The sequence below is a fragment of the Homarus americanus genome, unplaced genomic scaffold (assembly GCF_018991925.1).
Source record: "Homarus americanus isolate GMGI-L3 unplaced genomic scaffold, GMGI_Hamer_2.0 scaffold25827, whole genome shotgun sequence".
In the NCBI taxonomy this organism is placed as follows: domain Eukaryota; kingdom Metazoa; phylum Arthropoda; class Malacostraca; order Decapoda; family Nephropidae; genus Homarus; species Homarus americanus.
This window is the reverse complement of record NW_024738300.1, coordinates 9,209,569-9,232,327: the sequence shown is the minus strand read 5'-3', so window position 1 is coordinate 9,232,327 and position 22,759 is coordinate 9,209,569. Positions and strand designations below refer to the sequence as shown.

General features: G+C 45.8%; 1 long non-coding RNA gene across 1 annotated transcript in view; it reads right to left on the bottom strand.

Moving 5' to 3' along the window:
* Positions 1-22,759, bottom strand: part of LOC121874019 — a 36,805-nt gene that overhangs the window by 1,915 nt on the left and 12,131 nt on the right. Inside the window, exon 2 of the long non-coding RNA XR_006090330.1 lies at positions 25-308. This is a non-coding gene — a long non-coding RNA (uncharacterized LOC121874019). The remainder of the gene's footprint in view (positions 1-24; positions 309-22,759) is intronic.

Sequence of the window (22,759 nt, the reverse complement as noted above, 5' to 3'; positions counted from 1 at the left end):
AAAGTTGAATCGTCTGGCACTTACGGTGGACCCGCTGCTGAGGTGTGGCTGCTGATGAACGTCACTGTCTGGAGCTGTGGTGTCCTCCCCCACAACCACAACACGCCAGCAATCCTTCACACAGCACCTTCAGACACGGGCACATCCCCTGAGTTGTACACACTAGTCGCTCATACCTCGGCCACGACTCCTCTCATCCTCACAGACAGGGATCAGGGCGGAGGACTCACGCACCACACAGGCCAGCACAAACACCAGAACGAAACCACCGCCACCAGCTCTACAGTCTGGACTCTCTTGTTTCTTCCCTGTGGAATAAACTTTACATTAGCTCAGAGACATATAATCGAAGACCCATGAACCTCCAAACCATCGAACCCTATTAAGAAAAGCTTGTGAACTCAACATACTGAAACATTACAAAATAAAACAAAATACAACATTTCACTGATCATGAATTACACAACGAAGCCGTAAGGATACAATAATTATTTATACATGTCAAGTTTTGTAAGATTCTCCATATATTAACGAGACAAGTAATTGGTTATTTCCCTATTAGTTGACAATACACCAATGGCAAGATTAAATTAATAATAACCTAGAGAAAAGGTAACGTAACCTAACCTAACCATAACCTAACATTAACTTCATAGTCTCTGTTTTAGTATTTTTTTTTTACATTTCTGATTAATTCATTATAATAATTTGAAGGTGAACGTTAGCCTGTTGGATTCTTCTATATACAGTAAAACCTTCATCTACTTTATATTCTCTAATTATTCATCCATTTAGGGTCATTATCTAATTTTAATGACCCAAATATTATATCTTTATCTGTTTCCTCTCTCGGTTCCTTTATGTCCACGTTACTGATAAAGTTTTCTCTAGGTGACCTAAGTTGAGTCTCCTACTATGCGAACACTACTGTCCAGACGCTTAATTTATAGTAGAGGACATAATTCCATAGTTTTTTGTTGTTGTTTTTAATGATAAGTTCAGACAAAAACAAGACGAATTTATTCTATGACACTTTTCTCTAAATTTACCCATAACCGAGATACAGGGTTGATAACACAAACCAAACCTCCCTAATCTGGCCTCACCGTTAAGCTCCACCTCCTGGACCCGCCATCTCGGTTGTAGGTCGTTTGTGAGGGAAACGTTATGGAAGAAAGGTGACTTAAAATTATCTCAACTCTTGTTTGCTTAGAAAAATATCGAAATTCGGTTGGTGACAACAAATGTAATAATACGGAAGCTTTTATTGGAGTATTATGATTTTCACCCAATATCTCGGTTATAAGTAAATTGCACCAAAAGCGTCATAGATGAAAACCGTCTTGTTTTGGTCTGAACTTATCATTAGAAAAAAGAAAAAAAAATATTTCGTTACCTATAGGTCAATTATTTGACGGATACATATAATACCTTTGCATCAGTCAGGATTTTTGAGATGCAAGTGTATCGGCCTGTACCCTGCCCTGGTAATAAATAATATACGAGTACTTTATGGCAACAATAGCGTCTATGTTAGTCTGTCGGCGTCAACTAGTCTTCCGAGAGCAACTAAACATTCTCTGATATCTGATTGTACATTTAGTATTAACAATGATAATGATGATGATAACTAAGAAAATACAAATAACAACAATTTTAATAATAATAATATAATAAAAATAATAATAATGATAATAATAATTACAATAATTAATTTCATAACTGTTCTTAGTCCCTGGGGCGTCACCTGGGAGAAAGGATGAAGGAGGTTACCACGGCCGTGTGACCTGGCCGGGCTGTAGCCGTAGGTGATGTGGTTTTTGTCTCGCTAATTACCACTTCCCTCCAGCCTCACCTGCGTGGGTACTGCTGTTGCTACTATCACCAGTTTCAATACAATCACTGCGACTACGACTAATGCTGTGTACTTACTACTACTACTACTCCCACTACTGCTGCACCATCTACTTCAGCTACAGCTACTACCACCACTGTTTTTCTTTACACTTATACAACAGGACATTCTTATATAAATATTCCTCATGCCAGTATAGCAACAACGACTACCACTGCTGCTATTAATACTCCCTTAATATTTAGAGTAGAGTAGAGTAAAGTAAAGTAGAGTTGATTAGAGTAAAGTTGAGTACAGTAGAGAATGTAAACTCATATAACCGCAGTTGTGGGTAAATAACCAAGTGGCTTCAGCTCCGTGTACAGAGAATTGATTCCTTCCTTGTGCATGTTTCATCTCCTTTAAATGCATCGATTTTCCTAACCTTAGTCTAGTCACCTGTTGCAACAAAGGTAGGACGTAACGCACCTGAAATTAAGTGGCCCCTGGCTCATCTGCGTGGGAGGGGGGTGTTGGGAGGGAAGGGAGAATGGGTGGTGATGGTAGGGAGGGAGGGGAGGGAAGGAGAATGGGTGGATGGTAGGGGGGAGGGGGAGGAAGGGAGAATGGGTGTGATGATGAGGGGATGAGGGAGGGAGGAGGGAGGGAGGGAGGAGAGGAAGGGAGAATGGGTGGTGATGGTAGGAGGGAGGGGAGGGAAGGAGGGAAGGAGAATGGGTGGTGATGGTAGGGAGGAGGGAGGAGGAGGAAGGAGAATGGGTGGTGTGATGGTAGGGAGGGAGGGAGGGGGGAGGGAAGGGAGAATGGGTGTGGATGGTGAGGGAGGGAGGGAGGGGGAGAAGGAGAATGGGTGGTGGGAGGAGGAGGGAGGGAGTAGGGAGAAGGTGAGGGAGGGGAGAATGGGTGGTGGAGGGAGGGAGGGGGAGGAGGGAAGGAGAATGGGTGGTGATGGTGGAGGGAGGAGGGAGGGAGGGGAGGGAAGGGAGAATGGGTGGTGATGGTGGGGAGGGGGGGGAAGGGAGAATGGGTGATGTAGGGAGGAGGGAGGGAAGGGAATGGTGGATGGTGGGAGGGAGGGGAGGGGAGGAAGGGAGAATGGGTGGTGATAGGGATGGTAGGGGGAGGGAGGGAGGGAGGAAGGGAGAATGGGTGTGATGGTAGGGAGGGAGGAGTAGTGGGAGGAAAGGGAGTAGAAGATAATGAGTGATGGTAGGAAGGAGGGAGGAGGTAGGGAGGGTGGGGAGGAGGTAGGAGGGTGGGGAGGGGAGTGGTGGGGGGGAGAGGGAGGGGTGGGGAGGGTAGGGAGAGGTAGTGGGAGAGGGGAGGGGGAGGGTGGGAGGGTAGTGGGAAGGGGGGTAGGGGGGAGTGGGAAGAGGGAGAGGTAGTGGGAAGGGAAGAGGGAGGAGGGTAGGAGGGTAGTGGGAAGAGGAGGTAGGGAGGGTAGTGGGAAGAGGGAGAGGTAGGGAGGGTAGGGAAGAGGGGAGGTAGGGAGGGTAGTAGAGGAGAGTGGGAGGGAAGAGGGAGAGGTAGGGAGGGTAGTGGAGGGAGAGGAGGGTGGGAAGAGGGAGAGGTAGGAGGTAGAAGAGGGAGGAGGGAGGGGTAGAGGAGAAGAGAGAGTAGAAGGGGAGAGGTGGTAGGGAGGGTGTAGTGAGGGAGGTGGGAAGAGGAGAGGTAGGGAGGGTGGTGGGAGGAGTGGTAGGAGGAGAAAGGAGGGAGTGGAAGAGGGAGAGGTAGGAGGGTAGTGGGAGGGAGAAAGGGAGGACATCCGGCGCACAGTGACACGTAGTAAGCCATCCTTCCCTCGTAACCCAAACTCGTGGAGGTAGTGAGAAACCAAGCCTTACCATGTGTCCTCTCAAGACCAAACCAGACAGTAAACATATCCCCCCCCCAGGCCACACCACAACCCTCCCCCACCCAGGCCAAACCACAACCCCCACGCTCCGGGAACCAAACCCAACCAAAACACGTGGTTCCATCTGCTCAAGCAACATATACTGCACAGTCATGAAGTCGAAGCTATGGAGAACGATAATTCAATACCTCAGTGTGATTCTTCCCTGACTTAGGAAACAGCAGAACCATCGCTACTTTCAAATCAAATGTGAAGACGTCGTTTCTCCATGACGGCTGGAGTTTCATCAGAGATATGGCGTATCATCACATCTGCGTCGAAATGATATACCCAGTCGTGAATCTAAGACGGGTTTGAACTCCCGGATGGCGAAGGGGAAGAAGTTATCCCTCCCTCCAGCAGGACGAGAAGCCCAAGGCAACCTTCAACCCAGCAGGAGAACGAGTGGGTAAATGCCTCTGCTGTCTCACCCACCACAACACCTGACATCCGACACATTATCCCATCCGCCCTCAAGACAGGTGGAAGACTGGGTATAAACTATCCAGCAATCTTAAGGACTTGTTCCCATACTGAAGTTAAGGGGGGAGGGAGGAGGGAAGGAAGGCAGGTGGGAAGGAAGGTAGGCAGGAGGGAAAGAAGGAAGGCAGGGAGAAGGAAGGCTGGAGGTAAGGGAGGCAGGGGGGAAGGAAGGCAGGGGGAAGGAAGGGGCTAAGAAAGGCAGGAGGGGAAGGAAGGCTGAGGAAAGAAGGCAGGAGGAAGGAAAGGGGGAGTGAGGCAAAAGGTGGAAGGAAGGAAGGACAGAGTGAAGATATGAAGGGGAGGGGGGGGAACTAGGACGAAAGATGGAATGAGGGGCAAAGGAGCTGGACTAAGAGGAGAGAGGTACAGGTAAATGAAGAGCTTGGAGGGACGGGGGAAACGGGGAAAAAAAGATAACAGGGGAGATGGAAAGAGGGTAGGCGTGAGGGAGGGAGGGGTGAGGTGAAGAAGTGAAGTGAGGGACAGGTGACGGTGGAAGAAAGAAAGCGGAGAGGTGAGTGGGAGGGGAGAGGAGGTGATGGGGGTAGGAAAAGAGGATGGTTACGGTTAATAAATTTATTGACAAAGCTTGGAGTACAGTTTGTCTATTCTGAGTAATTCATTCAGGTGTTGACACTGAGGGTGGTATCACTGTTCACTGCCACGCAGGACAGAGGTTCATACACAGAAGGGATAATAGTATAAGAGGAAAGGTCAGGGAGAGACGAGGCAGAAAGGTGAGCGGGTATGGAAGAGGAGAGAGAGTAAGATGATGGGGTAGGGGGGTTTACCTACAGAGTAACCAGGGTATAGCTCAGTGAGAGAGAGAGATAGTTTAAAAGTTAAAATCGCTCATTGGTTCATCCGTGATTTAGCTATTTTTTCTTTTTAAATCTTAGGTGGAAAATCTACCGTATGAAGTCTTGTTAAAAATTGTGAATTTAGGAGAGGAAGAGGTGGGCGAGATCCTCATGGTATAAATAAATATAATATATATATATATATATATATATATATATATATATATATATATATATATATATATATATATATATATATATATATATATATATATATATATATATATATATATTGTATATATATATATATATATATATATATATATATATATATATATATATATATATATATATATATATATATATATATATATATATATATATATATATATATATATATATATATATATATATGCAATCACTGTAGGTGCAAGGTGATCTGTATATGCTGACTGACAGAAAGAAGAAACACAGTTCCTGCCAGAATTAATTACACGAAAGGCCAGAAATCTGTGTTTTCTTCCACTGTGCATATACACACACACACACACATATATATATATATATATATATATATATATATATATATATATATATATATATATATATATATATATAAACAAATTAAAGATACAGTATATTAAAGAAAGGTTAAAAATAATAACCCACTTTAAAAATGATAACCACAGATAATAAAAGACGTAGAGAGAGGCTAAGAGTCTCTCAAAGTGTGACGACAGCGGGCTCTATAACCTTGACTTTAACCAGGATATAAAGACTTCTTACCCCGGATTTAGACGCACAAGATGACAATGATAAAAGTGAAAGTCGCATAAATTGTAATATCTCGCCTGAAGCAGCAAGTCCAGGGCACGGTTCAGAGAATACTAAGACATCTTCCACTTTCTCGGGAGACGTGAGCCAAGAGATATAGGAACATAAGAGTGGGGGAAACTACAGCGGGCCTATTGACTGGGCAGTTCCATTTACACCCGGTGAACGGAAATAAAGTCACAGGAATAAAAGTCACATGACTTGTACACATTGACAACACAATACTGTATATATATGATGGCACTGCATGTAGGTTAGGTTAGGTTAGGTTTTTTCCGTGCCTTTTTCCTGTGATTTTTTTCTTGTGACTTTTTTCCTGGTTTCTTACACCCAACCCCTATTGCACATATAACCATCCAACCTGTGTTTGAAGCTATCCAGCGTATTCGAGTTGATGATGATATTTGGTAACTTGTTCCACTCATCCACTATATTTCCAAATCAATGTTGACCTATTTCGCGCCTAAATCTAAATTTGTCTAATTTAAAACCATTGTTACGAGTTCGCTCCTGGTTGGATAGTTTGATTACCTTTGTTATAACACTTTTGTTTAGCCCTGACTGAATTCTTTCTAGGGATTCTATATCCATTCTGTAGTACGGTAACCAGAACTGAACTGCGTAATCCAGGTGAGGACTCACAAGCGCTAGATATAATTTTAAGATGACCTCGCTGGTCTTGTAACTAACACTCCTTTGTATGAACCAAAGAACTTTGTTGGCCTTGTTTCGAGCAAGTACACATTGTTTATTTGGTTTAAGCTTCCTAATTATCATTACTCCTAAATCTTTCTCACAGTAGGATTTCTCTATAATATCGTTGTTCATCTGATATCTGGTTTCTCTGTTTACGTCTCCTACACCAAGTACTTTACATTTGTCCACATCTGCCATTTTTCAGACCATTCGAAGTTTTTTTTTAGATCTTCCTGTAATTTTGCGGAGTCCTCGTCAGATTTCACTACACCTCCTATTTTAGTGTCATCAGCAAATTTACTTATGTTGCTGTCTTCTATATTTAACAATTTCTCTAATTAACATCGACGTCTATTTATATAAGTTAATCTATCTATCTCATTTCTATCTATCTATTTCATTTCTATCTATCTATTTCATTTCTATCTATCTATCTACTATCTCATTTTTATCTATCTATCTATTTCATTTCTACCTATCTATCTATCTATCTCATTTCTATCTATCTATTTCATTTCTATCTATCTATCTACTATCTCATTTTTATCTATCTATCTATTTCATTTCTACCTATCTATCTATCTATCTCATTTCTATCTATCTATTTCATTTCTATCTATCTATCTACTATCTCATTTTTATCTATCTATCTATTTCATTTCTACCTATCTATCTATCTATCTCATTTCTATCTATCTATCTATTTATCTATATCTAAGGTGTAGAAGCAGCTCTAGTGTTGGGTGGCGGGGCCAGTCGTGTCAGGTAGACGGGCTCCCTCGCCACCCCCTAGTGCTCCCTCGCCACCCCCTAGTGCTCCCTCGCCACCCCCTAGTGCTCCCTCGCCACCCCTAGCTCCCTCACACCTCTGCAGCCTCCCCTGCCACCTCTAGTGTCTCCCTGCCACCCCTAGTGCCTTCCTGCCACCCCCCCCTAGTGCTCATGACCCCTTAGTGCCCTCCCACCCTAGTGCTCCCGGCCACCCCTAGTGCTCTCCCACACCCCCCATGCCTCCCCAACTCTAGTGCTCTCTTGCCACCCCCTATGCCCCCCGCCAGTGCTCCGCCACCCCTAGTGCTCCCCCGCCACCCTAGTGCCCTCACACCCCTAGTGTCTCCACACCCCTAGTGCTCCCCGCCCACCCCTCAGTGCTCCTCACACCCCAGTGCTCTCCACACCCCTAGTGCCCCCCACACCGCCTAGCACCCCCGCCACTGCCTAGTACTCCCCCTGCCACCCCCAGTGCTCCTCCACACTCTAGTACAGGCCCCCCTGCCACCGCCCAGTGCCCCGCCACGCCTAGCACTCCCCACACCCCAGTGGCTCCCCACACCCCCAGTGCTCCCCTGCCAACCCCCTAGTGCTCCCCTGCCACCGCCTAGTGCCCCTGCCACCCCAGTGTTCTGCCACCCCCTTAGCTCTGCCACCCCTAGTGTTCCCTGCCCACTCTATAGTGTTCCCCACCACCCCCAGTGCCCCCTGCCACCCCCTAGTGTCTCTGCCCACCCCTAGTGTTCCCTGCCAAGGCCCACCCCTAGTGCCCTCATTCACCTCAGTGCTCCCTGCCACCCAGGGTCAAGACTAACTCTCTCCTCGCACATTTCCCCCCCTGTTGATTGTCGCTCTCCGGTTTCCTATATCCTTCTACCATTTCTTCATAACCCTGTGACCCTATAACCCTGTGTGTGTGTTAGAGAGAGAGAGAGAGAGAGAGAGAGAGAGAGAGAGAGAGAGAGAGAGAGAGAGAGAGAGAGAGAGAGTATATTAAAAAAAAAATAAGATCCATATTTTCTCATTAAATTTTTGTTTTTTTCATATTCGTCAAAAAATTACCCAGAAATACCATAACAAGGCTAACGAGAACAGGTTTAGGTAACAATATAAATACACTTTACAAGGAACAAAGTTAACTTCAAGTACAAGTCTTTTAGCTACAAGTACAGGTTTACAAGTACAAGTTCCACACGAGGAATAAAAAATATAGTGCTGTATATCTCTGGCTATAACTAAGAGGGACGCGGCCGAATGAGTGGGTTCAGTGGTGATCAACAACCCATAGTGGTGGTGGGAGCTTTAACATAAGAGGTCACTACAGTACTGCATTATGGGGGGACTGCTGCCTCACGGTTTAAATACATGTTATCCTTGTAAGCCACTGTGTGTGTGTGTGGTTGCGTACACGAGTGCTGGGTGTGTGTGGGTATGAACAGTGGTGTAGCAAAAGTCCTCCCACAGCCCTGCCTATACAGGGCTGTGGGAGGACTTTTGCTACACCACTGTTACACCGGACCATTTGGATATCGTCCCTGGCTCAATGGCGGAACTACACAGTCATTCACCAGCTAACAATAACAACGTCATTTTATTCTCTCTCAATCTTCCACCACCTACCACTACCAGCCCCCCTCCCCCCCCTACCCCTCATCCTCATTGACTAGCTGTTACTTTTTAGTTATATTTATAAGTGAAAATTAGTCGTAACTTACCCAACAAGTCTCCTACAACAACTACCCTCCTCCTACCTCACCCAACAACAACTACCCTCCTGCTACCTCACCCAACAACAACTCACCAACAACTTAACTACCTCCTGCTTTGCTCACCCAGCAACTGCCACTCCTGCTGCCTCTGCCCAACAACACCCTCCTGCTGCCTCTTAATAACATCTGCCCTCATAACACTATCACCCAACTTAACAACTGCCCTCCTCCTGCCTCACCCAGCAACAACTACCTCCTCTACCTCACCCAACAACAACTACTTATCACTGCTGCCTCACCCAACAACAACTGCCCATCCTGCTGCACTCACCCAACAACAACTGCCACTCCTGCTACCTCTGCCCAGCAACAGCTACCCTCCTGCTTCCTCTGCAATAACGTCCTGCCATCATGCTGCCTCTGCCCAATAACAGCTACACTCCTCCTACCTCACCCAACAACAACTACCCTCCTGCTGCACTCACCCCAACAACAACACTACCCTCCTCCTACCTCACCCCAACAGCTTTCTTAACTGCCCACTCCTTAACTGCCTCTTTTGACCAACATCTACCCCTCTTTCCACCCTCACCCAACAACAACTTCTTATCACCTGCTTCTCCACTGTAACAACAACTACCCTCCTGCTGCCTCACCCAACAACAACTGCCACTCCTGCTACATCTTTAACAACAACTACCCTCTCTACCTCACCCCAACAACAACTGCCCACTCCTCCTGCCTCACCCAGCAACAACTTCTCCCTCCTACCTTGCAATAACAACTACCCTCCTCCTGCAACACCCAATAACAACTACCCTCCTCTACCTCTTAGCAACAACTACCCTCCCTCCTGCCTCCACCCCTTAACTACCCTCCTCTACCTCACCCAACAACACTACCTCCTCCTACCTTATCCAATAACTACCCTCCTCCTACCTCTGCCCAATAACAACTACCCTCCTCCTACCTCACCCAACAACAACTACCCACTCCCTTCCTACCTCACCCAACAACAACTACCCTCCTCCTACCTCACCCAACAACAACTACCCTCCTCCTACCTCACCCAACAACAACTACCCTCCTGCTACCTCACCCAATAACAACTACCCTCCTCCTACCTCACCCAACAACAACTACCCTCCTCCTACCTCACCCAACAACAACTACCCTCCCACACACCTCATCCCCCTCCCTCCTCCCCACACACCTCATCCCCCTCCCTCCTCCCCACCCACCTGTACCCCATCAGCCACTCGTCAAAATGGAGGTGAAGGTTACGAGCTGTGAAGGCGGCGGCCCTGTACGGCTTCCTGCACCCACTGATACATCTCCAGGTCGCATTTACCAACCTACAACAAACACCATTATAGACTTTGGTGTCGTTCATGGTTGTTTACGAGAGAATTTGCTGGACTTATCAACATTATAAACTGCAAAATGTCGGATTTCCAGTAATTTTACCAAAACTGCTCAATTTTCACTGTTTTATTTGTTGGTTGAAAGATATTTCCAATAGGGTTAAGAAGGGCTGGCCCGAGGAAGTAAAGTCTACAGGGAATGGGAGAAGCAAGTATAACTAAGACATGGTTGATGGCCAATACACATAGGGTGTCCAAGAAAAAATGTCCTTCCCTCTTAGCCTGCCTACTCCCCGAGACACTGTGAGTTGGGGGAAGGGAGGCAGGGAGCAGGCAGGGAGGGAGGTAGGGAGGGAGGGAGAGAGGGAGGGAGGGAGGGAGAGGGAGGGAGGGAGGGAGGGAGGAGGAGCAGGCAGGGAAGGAGGGAGGAGCAGGAGGGAAGGAGGGAGGAGGGAGGGAGGAGGAGGGAGGAGGAGGAGGAGGAGGAGGTAGGGAGGGAGGAGGGAGGAGGGCAGGGAGGGAGCAGGAGGGAGGAGGGAGAGAGGGAGGGAGAAATTAGGAAGGTGGTGGCACTCGAAACCAGAAGTTTAGACGAGGTTTTTTTTTTTTTGTTGAGTGATTGGTATGTAAGACTATCGTGTTCATGACTTCTCTTCCTCTCCTCCTCCTTATTCTCATCATTACTAATACCAACTGCCTGGGGTGACCTATACCACGTCAACATACTGTACTGTACTGTAAGTGTCTCTTATACAACTATAAATCATCCGTAACAGTTGCTGCTGGTGTCTCCTCGACCTCCACCTCACTCGTACGTTATAATTAATTACATCAATTGAAGATTAGTATATAAATTATCTCTTATATCCCTGTGATAAGAATCAAATGAAGATCTATCTAGTAATTCTTTATGTCTTAACGCTGTGTTGCTGTGATAACTGTAACTGTACTATGTTAAAAGCATCATCAACACTTAGTTCTGGTAACATTGGTTGTTATAATCAGGATGTTGAACTGTTCCTGTAACTGTGTAAGATAATTGACTGGTTTAGTTTTTGTTATGTTAACGGATTTCTTAGTCAAGATTCTAACCTTAGCATTTAATTTTCGCTTAAATTTTTATGAGAAAATATCTCTTCCTGCTTTACTGAAGGAGATGAATAAGGGTGACCAACAATGGTTCATATGTTGCGTTAATGACGAGTACTTATCACGTGCAGGACGGAGCCGTGAGAGAACAATAGTATCAGTGGGTCAGTCAGCCAGGAGAGGCGTTCATAGAGCTGTAAATGCAACTAAAATGATGTGAGGGAAGAGAAGAGATGAAGGATGGTCAAGGGAAAATGAGAGTGTAGTGAGGGGAGTAGAGACGAGGGGAGAGTGAGTGAGGGAGGGAGAGAGGATGGAGGGGCGTGGCGTGAGAGGGTCAACGCTCTCCCCCCCCCTTTCCCTCCCCCACTAATTCAGGAGAGACGGGGGTGAGGAGGGATGGGGGGAGGATACGCCCTCACGCACCTGGTATATGTCGCAGTTACATCACCTGGCAGTGTATCAGGTGGCTGGTGTTTATTCCAGTCTTTGTTTATCTTTATCAGCTGCCATTGTTTACGTTGACGCACGTGACCTTGCCTCAGTGTGAGGAGGCGTGTTTACAGACTAAGTATCTGTGTCCCATTGCCCACAGACCATAACCGCAACAATATGTATAATGATAGTATTATACTCTTTCTTGCCACTGTTTGTGTTGAGGACGTTGCCTTGTAGTAGCCAGGAAGGACGAGTGGAACATTGTTATTAAGGACTGCGTTTATAATACTTTTACCAAATACTCTACGTCGAGGCCATGACACCCCCCCCCCACTACCTTGATCAGTGACGTGAACTTTACAAGTGAGTGATTTAAAAGGTTGTGAATCTGATGGTGATGTTAATTATTCTGTAATAACTACAGCCTGGCAACATATGTTTGATAAATAATAGGTACAGTATTTATCTTATTAATTTCATAACCACGCTCAGCTTGTCATGTGAGACAATACATAAAATCAGACATTATATCAGATGAAATGATAGCAGGACGTTAAATCTGTTTTGATCTAGGAAACACCCCCCTCCCTCACAACACCTTACCTCCTGATCTAGGAAACACCCCCCTCCCTCACAACACCTTACCTCCTCCGTCACTCATAAGGGAAATATGGTTCTAAGAAGACAGAAGCCTCTTACTGTACGTTATATACTGTTATGTTATTATTTTAGGGGGAGAGGATGATAAGTGATTAAAACCACAAATGACACGTTTTGACTGTCAAGGTCACTGGCACCGAGAACGAAATACGAATCACTGAGATCTTGGCAAAAGCTGTTCATATACACTGTGTCTATGCACATCTCTGACCACACTTTGACCTAACCTGACTTGACCTAACGTTCGTCCTCCACACTTTCATCTTATAATCCACTTTTTTAATATGTCAGTGTTCTATGTCATAGGTCATAAACCCTGACCTATGACCCCTTCACCAAATTTTCATGGCTGCTTTGTCAAGTAACGTCCACTTTACCGCCACGTTTCACAAAAGTCGACCAACTCGTTTATATACTGTACTCTCCTTTACCCCGACCCGCGCGCAATCTTGGCCCTCAACCCACTTTCTCCAATATAAACCAGATCCTTCTGAGGTAACATCCAAATTACTTAATAACACAGTGCATCAGAATCAATATTCCTTTTTTTTAGGTGTTCTCAACAAACAAGCTTGCACATAGATGCCCGCAAACACATACACACACACAAAACGTAAGACATCACTGGCCGTTGCCCTTGTTGACTTCAGGAAGGCCTTTGACCTTGTTGATCACTGCACTGTTATCAACAAAGCCATTGCACTAGGGCTGCCCACCAACCTGGTCTCATGGCTCACTAATTTCTTGAAAGGACGTCGTCAGGCAGTGAGGTATCAGGGCTCGGTCTCCACATTCCAACACCTCACCTGCGGTGTTCCTCAGGGGACCAAGATGGGACCATTGTGCTTCCTCATCCTGATCAACGACGCTCTATCAGACACTCCTCACAGGTGGAAGTACGTGGATGACTTCACTGTGGGGGTTTCAGTGGACAACACCGCACCAGACTACTCATCGCTACAAGGCACCCTGGACAGGCTACAGGCATGGACTACAGAGAACAAGGTCACCATCAACCACACCAAAACCGTAGTCATGCACATCAATACCGCCACCACTCCAGTGCAAGCTCCAGCAGTCACAGTGGGTGCCCATCCTCTCCAGCTGGTGCAGTCTGCCAAACTCCTGGGTGTAACTATAGACAACAAACTGGACTGGAAGGCCCATGTAAATATCACAGTCAAGGCAGCCTCGTACCGTCTCTACATGCTACGACGACTTAGGTTACTTGAGACACCCACGCCAGAGCTGAGGACTATCTACAATGCCTTTATTCTCCCCAAACTAACGTATGCGTCACCAGCCTGGTCGTCTTCTCTCAACTCCACCCAACAACATCGGCTAGAGAAGGTACAGAAAAGGGCCTGCAGAATCATGCTCGGCGCAGAATACTCCGGCTACATCAAAGCTCTCTCCACCCTGGAAATGCCATCCCTCAGTGACCTCCACCACCAAGCACTGGAAGGGTTTGGCAGCCAACTAATGCACCACCCTCGTCATCGCCACCTCCTGCCACCGGCAGCCCCGCACCCACCTCACGCAGTCCGCCACTACAACAAAATTCAGCCCATAAGAGCCCGCACCAATAGATATAAGAACAGCACCATCCCATCTATTGTTAAAATAATAAGCAACTCCTGATTTATGTACTGTACAGCCCTGTAAATGTATTCAACGCATATTATATCATTAGGTCTAAATCAAATGTAAGTGTATATTTTCAGCCACTGGCTGCAACTCTATTAATGAACCGTTTATTATTATTATTATTACACTACTACTACTTTGCTGTCACTCGGAATCGAGTATGGCGATCATCCAGTTTTGATAAAATAATGAGTTATTGGGGATGAAACTTACTGTAGGTTGGTGAGTTTTGAGGTGACAAAAGAGGCCGATACGGGACCGGCAGAGTTGTTCACAGATGTTGCACATGTGACGGGCTACATCGAATGAGGGAGGGGCGGTGGCAGCGTCTTTCCGGCCTTGGCGCTTGTCTTCTTTGGTTTGCAGTTGGGCTAATTCGAAAATATTGACATCTTCTTGTATGGTGCTCCTCCAAGCGTTACGGTGTGGAGTAATCGTCTCCTAGGCGAGGGGGTCGATTTGGCACTTTTTCAGGTTTGTCTTAAGACATCCTTATACTTTTCTAGTTGCCCGCTGGCGTTACGTTTACTATTCATTAGGTGACCGTAAAGTAGCCGCTTTGGCAGTATACCGTCATCCATGCGGGTAACATGGCCAGTCCAACGTAGTTGTTCATGGATAATGGTATTCTCGATGCTCCTACAGTTGGTGTGAGCAAGAATACTGGCATTTGTTCTCTTTTCTTTCCAGCAAACTCGGAGGATGGAACGTAGACTACATTGGTGAAAGTTTTCAAGTGTCTTGATGTGCCTCCTGTATGTAATCCATGTCTCGCTGCCATATAGCAGGGTGGGGGAAACCACAGCTCGATATACGTGTAACTTTGTAGATAATTTCAGCTCCCTACAGCTGAAGACACGGTTTTGGAGTCTGACAAAGGCTTGAGATGTATATCTGATCCGATGTCTTCGGTGGTGGACTGGTGGGAGCCGAGATACCGAAAGTGGGTAACATTAGAGAGGGTAATACCGTTAAGATGGATGGATGGTGGAGGTGTGTCTGAACCAGGGGCAGGTTAATAGAGAATCTGAGTCTTATGTAAATTCACCTCAAGGCCGAAGTGTGCATACGCATCTGCGTAGGTGTTCAGGATCTCCTGTAGGTCGTGTTCAGTGTGAGGGACAAGGTTAGGTCGTCTGCATACTGAAGTTCAGCAATGGAAGCTGCCGACACCTTTGTTCCTGCCTGGAGTCGTCTTATGTTGAAAAGACCCTTCATCCGGTACTCGATGTCCACCCCCTCAGCTAAATTTGCGCTGGCACGAGTAAGGAATGCAGCCAAGAAGATGGAAAAGAGAGTTGGTGACAGTACACACCTTTTTTTAGCTCCTGTTTGGATGGGGAAGAACTCAGACTGGGTGCCATTGTGCAGGACACTGCCGTTCATGCCATCGTGGAGTTGCCTCACAATGGTGATGAATTTGGGGGGGGGGGGTGCAGCCAAAACGGCTGAGGGTCCACCACAGGGCTTCCCTGTTGACCAAGTCGAAGCCGTGGTTAGGTTGATGAAAGCCATGTACAGGTCACGGCGCTGTTCTCTGCACTTTTCCTGTAACTGGTGGGCAGCAAAGATCATGTCAGTGGTGCCACGTGATGGTCTAAAGCCACATTGAGATTCTGGGAAGAAGTTTTCCGCCTCAGGAAGAAGTCTGTTTAGGAGGATTCAGGAAATAATGTTGCCAGCTACAGACAGCAGCGAGATCCCATGGTAGTTGCCAAAGTCTGACAGGTCCCCCTTGTTCTTATAAATATTGACGATGGAGGCATCTTTGTTCGTTGTTGGGTTGTTTATCAGCCCATGTTTGAGCTTCTCTCTGACAGCAATCGATACCGCTGGATCCTCCAGACACTTGGTGTTAAAACCTCTTCTAGAAGCTTGCTGCCTTCGCCGTTTTGGGGCGACGTGAAGTGAGAGCTTGACTCTGACGAGCCGATGATCAGTGATGCAATGGTCTGAGCCACGCATGGCATGGATGATGAGGACATCTCGGCGATCTCTTTCTCTGACACTGATGTGGTTAATGAGATGCCAGTGTTTGGATCGTGAATGGTGCCACGAACCCTTGAGCTTGTCGGCCTGCCTACACAAGGTACTGGTGATAGTGAGGTTGTGTGCAGCACATCTGCCGAGGAGGATTAAACCGTTGGGATTACACTTGCCTAGTCCATTTCTCCCTATGGTTCCCTGCCAAATGTCAGCATCTCTACCAACTCTGGCATTGAAGTTACCAAGGAGAACAACCTTATCTTCTCTAGGAATAGAGGTTAGCACTCTGTCGAGGTCGGCATAAAAGGCCTCCTTGATGTCATCCTCTGCATCCAGTGTTGGGGGCATATGCACTGATGAAAAAGGCATGACGTGAGTGATTCAGTGGGACTTGGAGCATCATGAGGCGCTCGTTGATCTCAATAGCATTTCAGTTAGCCTGTGTAGGATACGCTGACAAATGGCAAAGCCAACTCCTTAAATACGGTTTCTCTCTCCAGCAGGCTTACCCTTGTATAAGGTTTAGCCAGATCCCCGTTCTGTCAATTGACCCTCGTCCGGGAGCTGGGACTCACTAAAGGTTGCTATGTCGATGTTATACCTCTTTTGCCTCAAGGGCAGTCAGGTTTTTTTTTTTTAGGCAGGCTATGTTTATAGCATCTTTTCTATCCCCCTGCCCATGTGGGGTGAGCAGAGTTGCTCCTCGAAAGGGTTGCTCAGTCGCACAGACAGGACCGGATTGCACTGCTGCCTAGATCCCAGTGCTTAAACAACTATCTTATCTGTGCCGCCCATGTGCAGAGTTTGACTAGACTCCCGGTAGTCATCTCTGCCTGTCCCCGTTGCCACTCGTCTGTCGCCATAGGATTTTTGGGGGTATAGGGGTTTTGATGATGATGAGAGGTATGATGGGCTGGATGATGGCTGTGTGTGAGTTGATTTATGTGGTGAGGCAGGAGTGCAGGCTGCAACCACACATCTTGGCTCTCCCTTTTCCTGATCCAATAATGCAAGTGTTGCAACGACTGGGGAGAGGGAGAGTTGCAGTGGGCTGCCGATAGCCCAGTTTGTTGGGTTTCGCCTTAGTAACCTGTCCATCATGCATTGCCTTCATCCACTGGTGTAGTCGTTGGGTGGTCACCTCTTCCGCATATACTGCTGTTGGGGGTCTTGTTAGAGCTCTGTAAGCATGTCTGCCTGATGCAGGGCTCCACAGCAGATTTTTCGTTCGGGGTTTACACCCGTAGCCTTATACCTACCAAGGTTAATCTGCAAGGCAGCGAGGCAATGGTTGGTAGGCGCCAGGACGTGTCCACATGCCAGTGGGCTTATGCACCAGTCCTCTGGGGCCCACACACACACACATACACACGTGCATAAAACATACAGAGTAATCATTTAACACAAAGAACCTCACACCAAGAGTGACCGCATTTTAATATATATCTTTTCAAGAAACATAAAAGATTATGCACACCACAGAGTATTCTGTACACACCAGCGGCATTAACAGAAGTCAGCGTTAAGCCGTTCATCACGGCCACTCACCAGCCTGGGGCATTACAAGCTCTTGATGCGTGTTGTAGACGCACGGAGCAGCTTACCCGAATAGGCGGTCATGTCTCCAAACACGTGGGCATTCGAGAGACGACCGGACAAGCATTGGTCAAAGAAGGATGTGGATCCACGGAGCGGGAGTACAGTTTGTGAGGGAGCGCCACCAGCCGCCAGTCAGTGTCAATGGTGTTCGACGGGATGAAAAACTCGACATACAGCACAGTACATGCCCGACACCCGCCACAGACCTGAGCAGCAACCTAATACGTCCACAGCTGCAAAAACTTGACAGCTTGGCCAGGTGACACCAACCTTCACCAAAATGTAGTACATCTCTGCAGCACCTGACAAGCTGATCCACCAATCAATCTTATCGACCTTGAGCACCGTAGGAAAAAAATTGCTATCCATGCACCCAAAACCAAATCAAATGAAGATTAGCTAACCCAGCTTATTTCATCTTAAGCTTAATCACCCAAATGCTAACCTAACCTAACCTACTGGTAACCCAACTTAACCAAAACTAACTTGATCTAACCTAACCTAACCTAACGTACTGGTAACCCAACTTAACCAAAACTAACTTGATCTAACCTAATCTAACCTTACCTCCTCTAACCTAACTTCATCTAACCTAACCCTACCTAATCCAACCCAAGCCCCAAGTCCCGTAAGCACGCGGGGGAGGATGGGGACAATATTCAGGCAACCCCCCCCCAAAAAAAAACAAATTTCTTATCTATTCACCATCTCCTTGACCTTGTGACCCTAAAATCACTCCCTGTCTCTCTCGCTTCTCTTCATATCTAAAACTTTCTCTATATAACACCTCTCTCACCCTCGCTCTCTTTCTCACTATCGCTACCGCTCAGGGATGAGTATGGGGGAGGGGGCAATAAACTTGCCGCTGTAAGTAGCAAAATGAAAATGATAAATTATCACCCTTTTCCTTTCTCTCACTGTCTCATCCCTCTCTGAGCCGAAACTCAAGCAAATGTTTATCTTTCTCACCCTCTCTCCGCCTTCCTCCTTTCTAACACCTTTTTCTCACTGTCTAACACCCTTCTCTCACTTTCTAACACCTTTCCCTCACTTTCTAACACCCGTCCCTCACTTTCTAACACCTTTCTCTCACAGTCTAACACCTTTCTCCCACTTTCTAACACCTTTCTCTCACTTTCTAACAACTTTCACTCACTTTCTAACTTTCTCTCACTTTCTAACACCTTTCTCTCACAGTCTAACACCTTTCTCCCACTTTCTAACACCCGTCCCTCACTTTCTAACACATTTCTCTCACTTTCTAACACCTTTACCTCACTTTCTAACACTTCTCACTTTCTAACACCTTTCTCTCACAGTCTAACACCTTTCTCCCACTTTCTAACACCTTTCCCTCACTTTCTAACTTTCTCTCACTTTCCAACATCCTTCTCTCACTTTCTAACACCTTTCCCTCACTTTCTCACCTAAAACGAAATTCTAACAGATGTACCTCACGACACAACACTGATATATGCAAATACCAACACCTTTGATCTGAGGGTTTATATATACTGTACATCCACTAATAGCTTTACCTAATGAATGGATTAAAGGTAAAATTAAATATACCTTTGATCTTGTGCAGGTAAATACGATCATTACCTGTACACTCACTCACTCGTTCACTCGCTCATTCACTCTCACTCATTCAATAACTAATTCATTCATTAGTTCACTCACCTGCTTACTAACTCACCCGTCTACTCACGCATTCACCCACTCGCTTATACACTCACTCGCTCATTTACTCACACAATCACCCATCTACTCACTCGCTCATCCACTCATTTACTCACTCAACCAGGCACTGACCCACCCACTCACTCATTCACTCATCCACCCACTGAACCAGGCACTGACCCACCCACTCACTTATTCACTCAATCACTCATCCACCCCTCACTCAACCAGGCACTGACCCACTCACTCATTCACTTAATCACCCAGCCACTCATCCACCCACCACTCAACCAGGCACTGACCCACCCACCCACTCACTCATTCACTTAATCACCCAGCCACTCATCCACCCACTCACTCAACCAGGCACTGACCCACCCACTCACTGGCTCACCCACCCACTCACTCATCCACCTACCCACCCACTCACCGCTGATAGATGTGACGCAACACACCAATAAGTTAACAGCCTCAATTAAGAGTATTTTTAGTCTAACATACAATTAACAGACTTATTTAACCTGGTCTGTTAAATTCAGCTGTTAAAACTTATTTTTCTGCTCTGTTAAATTCAGCTGTTAAAATATTTACAATATTTCGTGTTATATCCAACTTACATTTACATTACGTTGTTTTTTTTACATCATTACTTTTAACGCATTTACATTATTTCGTCTTTTAAATCATCAGCTACAACCTAATATTTACATAATTTACATATCGAGTCCAGTTCCACGTGTAAAATAAACCTCAATTTTATTTTAGTTTTCATTTTCACCATCGGTATTTAGACATTTTCACCATCCGTATTTAGACATTTTCACCATCAGTATTTAGACATTTTCACCATCCGTATTTAGACATTTTCACCATCAGTATTTAGACATTTTCACCATCCGTATTTAGACATTTTCACCATCAGTATTTAGACATTTTCACCATCGGTATTTAGACATTTTCACCATCAGTATTTAGACATTTTCACCATCAGTATTTAGACATTTTCACCATCAGTATTTAGACATTGATTTAGACCTTTTATTTCTACATTGCGTTTTATTCCATACATAGAATTTAGTTTTTGTATCGTAGCTAATTTTTTTTTTCACAACCCATATTTAGAATTTGATTTTGTAAGTTATTAAATTCTCACAACCTGCGCTGACCCACAACCTCTTCTTGGTAAATATATTATCCATTGTACATCTACGACTATTCACTGCATTCACTGAGACCACTACAACGTTAATTAGATTACCTTCACATTTCTGCCTGACCTGATGTGAATAAGTGTATAAGTGAATAATTATCCTGGGAGGCGAGGTAGGAATGCGAGTCAGCCTTTCCATATGTAATTCTGGTACACGATTCTCTTGCCAGTGTTTAGCATAGACGCGATTCACATTTCATAGTTATTTCTGTAAGTGATTTATTTTAAGAGAGCGTGATTCATGCAGTAAGAAAGGCGATCAATAGCAGGTAAGACAGGCAATTAATAGCAGGTGAGAAAGAATTATAATCAATAACAGGTAAAAAAGTTAATACCAGGTAAGAAAGATAATCAATCACAGGTAAGAAAGATAATTAAGAGCAGGTAAGAAAGATAATTAAGAGCAGGTAAGAAAGATAATTAAGAGCAGGTAAAAAAAGATAAATAATCAATACCAGGTAAGAAAGTCAATCAATACCAGGTAAGAAAGTGACTCAAATTTCCCCTTAAGAGAGAGAGAGAGAGAGAGAGAGAGAGAGAGAGAGAGAGAGAGAGAGAGAGAGAGAGAAGTCAGTTAGGGGAACAACGAATCATGAATCAGGTTTCTATGACGGAGGAGCTGAATGACGGAGGCGGCGACGGAGGTGAGAGAGCACTTTGGTGTTTCCTGCCTGTGCCGTGAGTCTGCACCACTGCCCTTCAACAACATCAACCCTTGCGATACAGTGGTAGACGGCGGTACAACTATTTACAAGACCTCCATTGTGTTCTCCATGTTTCCCCACCCCACCCCACCCCACCCCACCCCTCCCCACCCCACCCTCTCCTCCTGAGGTAGTGTGTGTGTATGTCGGGGAGGGATGACTGAGCGACCTTTGTGCTAGGAGGGAGGCTGGCGACTATAACATCGGTACTCTGCACACACACACACACACACACACCACCACAACACACGTCGGTTAGTGCACGAACAATTATTTCCTACAGTATTTAGAAGGAGATGAGGAGGATGCAGGAAGGAGAAGGAGGCGGTGGAGGAAGTAGGGGAGAAGGAGGCGATGGAGGAAGTAGGGAGAAGGAGGCGATGGAGGAAGTAGGGAGAAGAAGGAGGTGGTGGAGGAAGTAGGAGGAATAGTAAGGAAGAAGGAGGCGGTGGAGGAAGTAGGGAGAAGGAGGCGATGGAGGAAGTAGGGAGAAGGAGGCGGTGGAAGAAGTGAGAAGGAGGCGATGGAGTAAGAAGCGAGGAGGCGATGGAGTAAGAAGTGAGAAGGAGGCGATGGAGAGAGGGAGAAGGAGGCGGTGGAGGAAGTAAGAAGGAGGCGGTGGAAGAAGTAGGGAGAAGGAGGCGATGGAGTAAGAAGGAGAAGGAGGCGATGGAGGAAGTAGGGAGAAGGAGGTGGAAGAAGTAGGAGAAGGAGGCGGTGGAGGATATAGAAGGAGGAGGAAGGAGGCGGTGGAGGAAGTAGGAGGAATGAAGTACATAAGAAACTAAACTTGCATTCCCTAGAAAGACGAAGAGTGCAGGGAGACATGATAGAAGTATTCAAGTGGGTGAAAGGAATCAATAAAGGATATAGAGTTCTTATAATATCCGAGCAGGATAGGACTGGAGCAACGGATTCATGTTGATGTTTAGGTTTAGAGGAGAGAGGAAGAAACTGGTTCACAAATAGGTTGGTGGACGAGTGGAACAAGCTACAACTTTGTAGTAAGTGTGAACTCTGGAAAGTTTCAAAAGGAGGCTAGATAGATTCATGGATGATAGAGAGTGGTAGTAACTCTCGACAGGAGCTGCCATGCACAGGCCAACCGGCCTATTGCAGACTCCTTATTTTCTTATGTTCTTATAAGAACATAAGAAAATAATCCAATCAAATTTAATTACCTAAGCTGGATAATTTTTCTCGCCTAAGCTTAACAAACAAGCTTGGGTAGGAAGAACCAACAGGTGTAAACAAACAGTATATACATATGCCTGCTCTATACACGGGGGTCATAACAACTGTCTAGAATTATATCCAGAGTATAATCTTTCCCCATG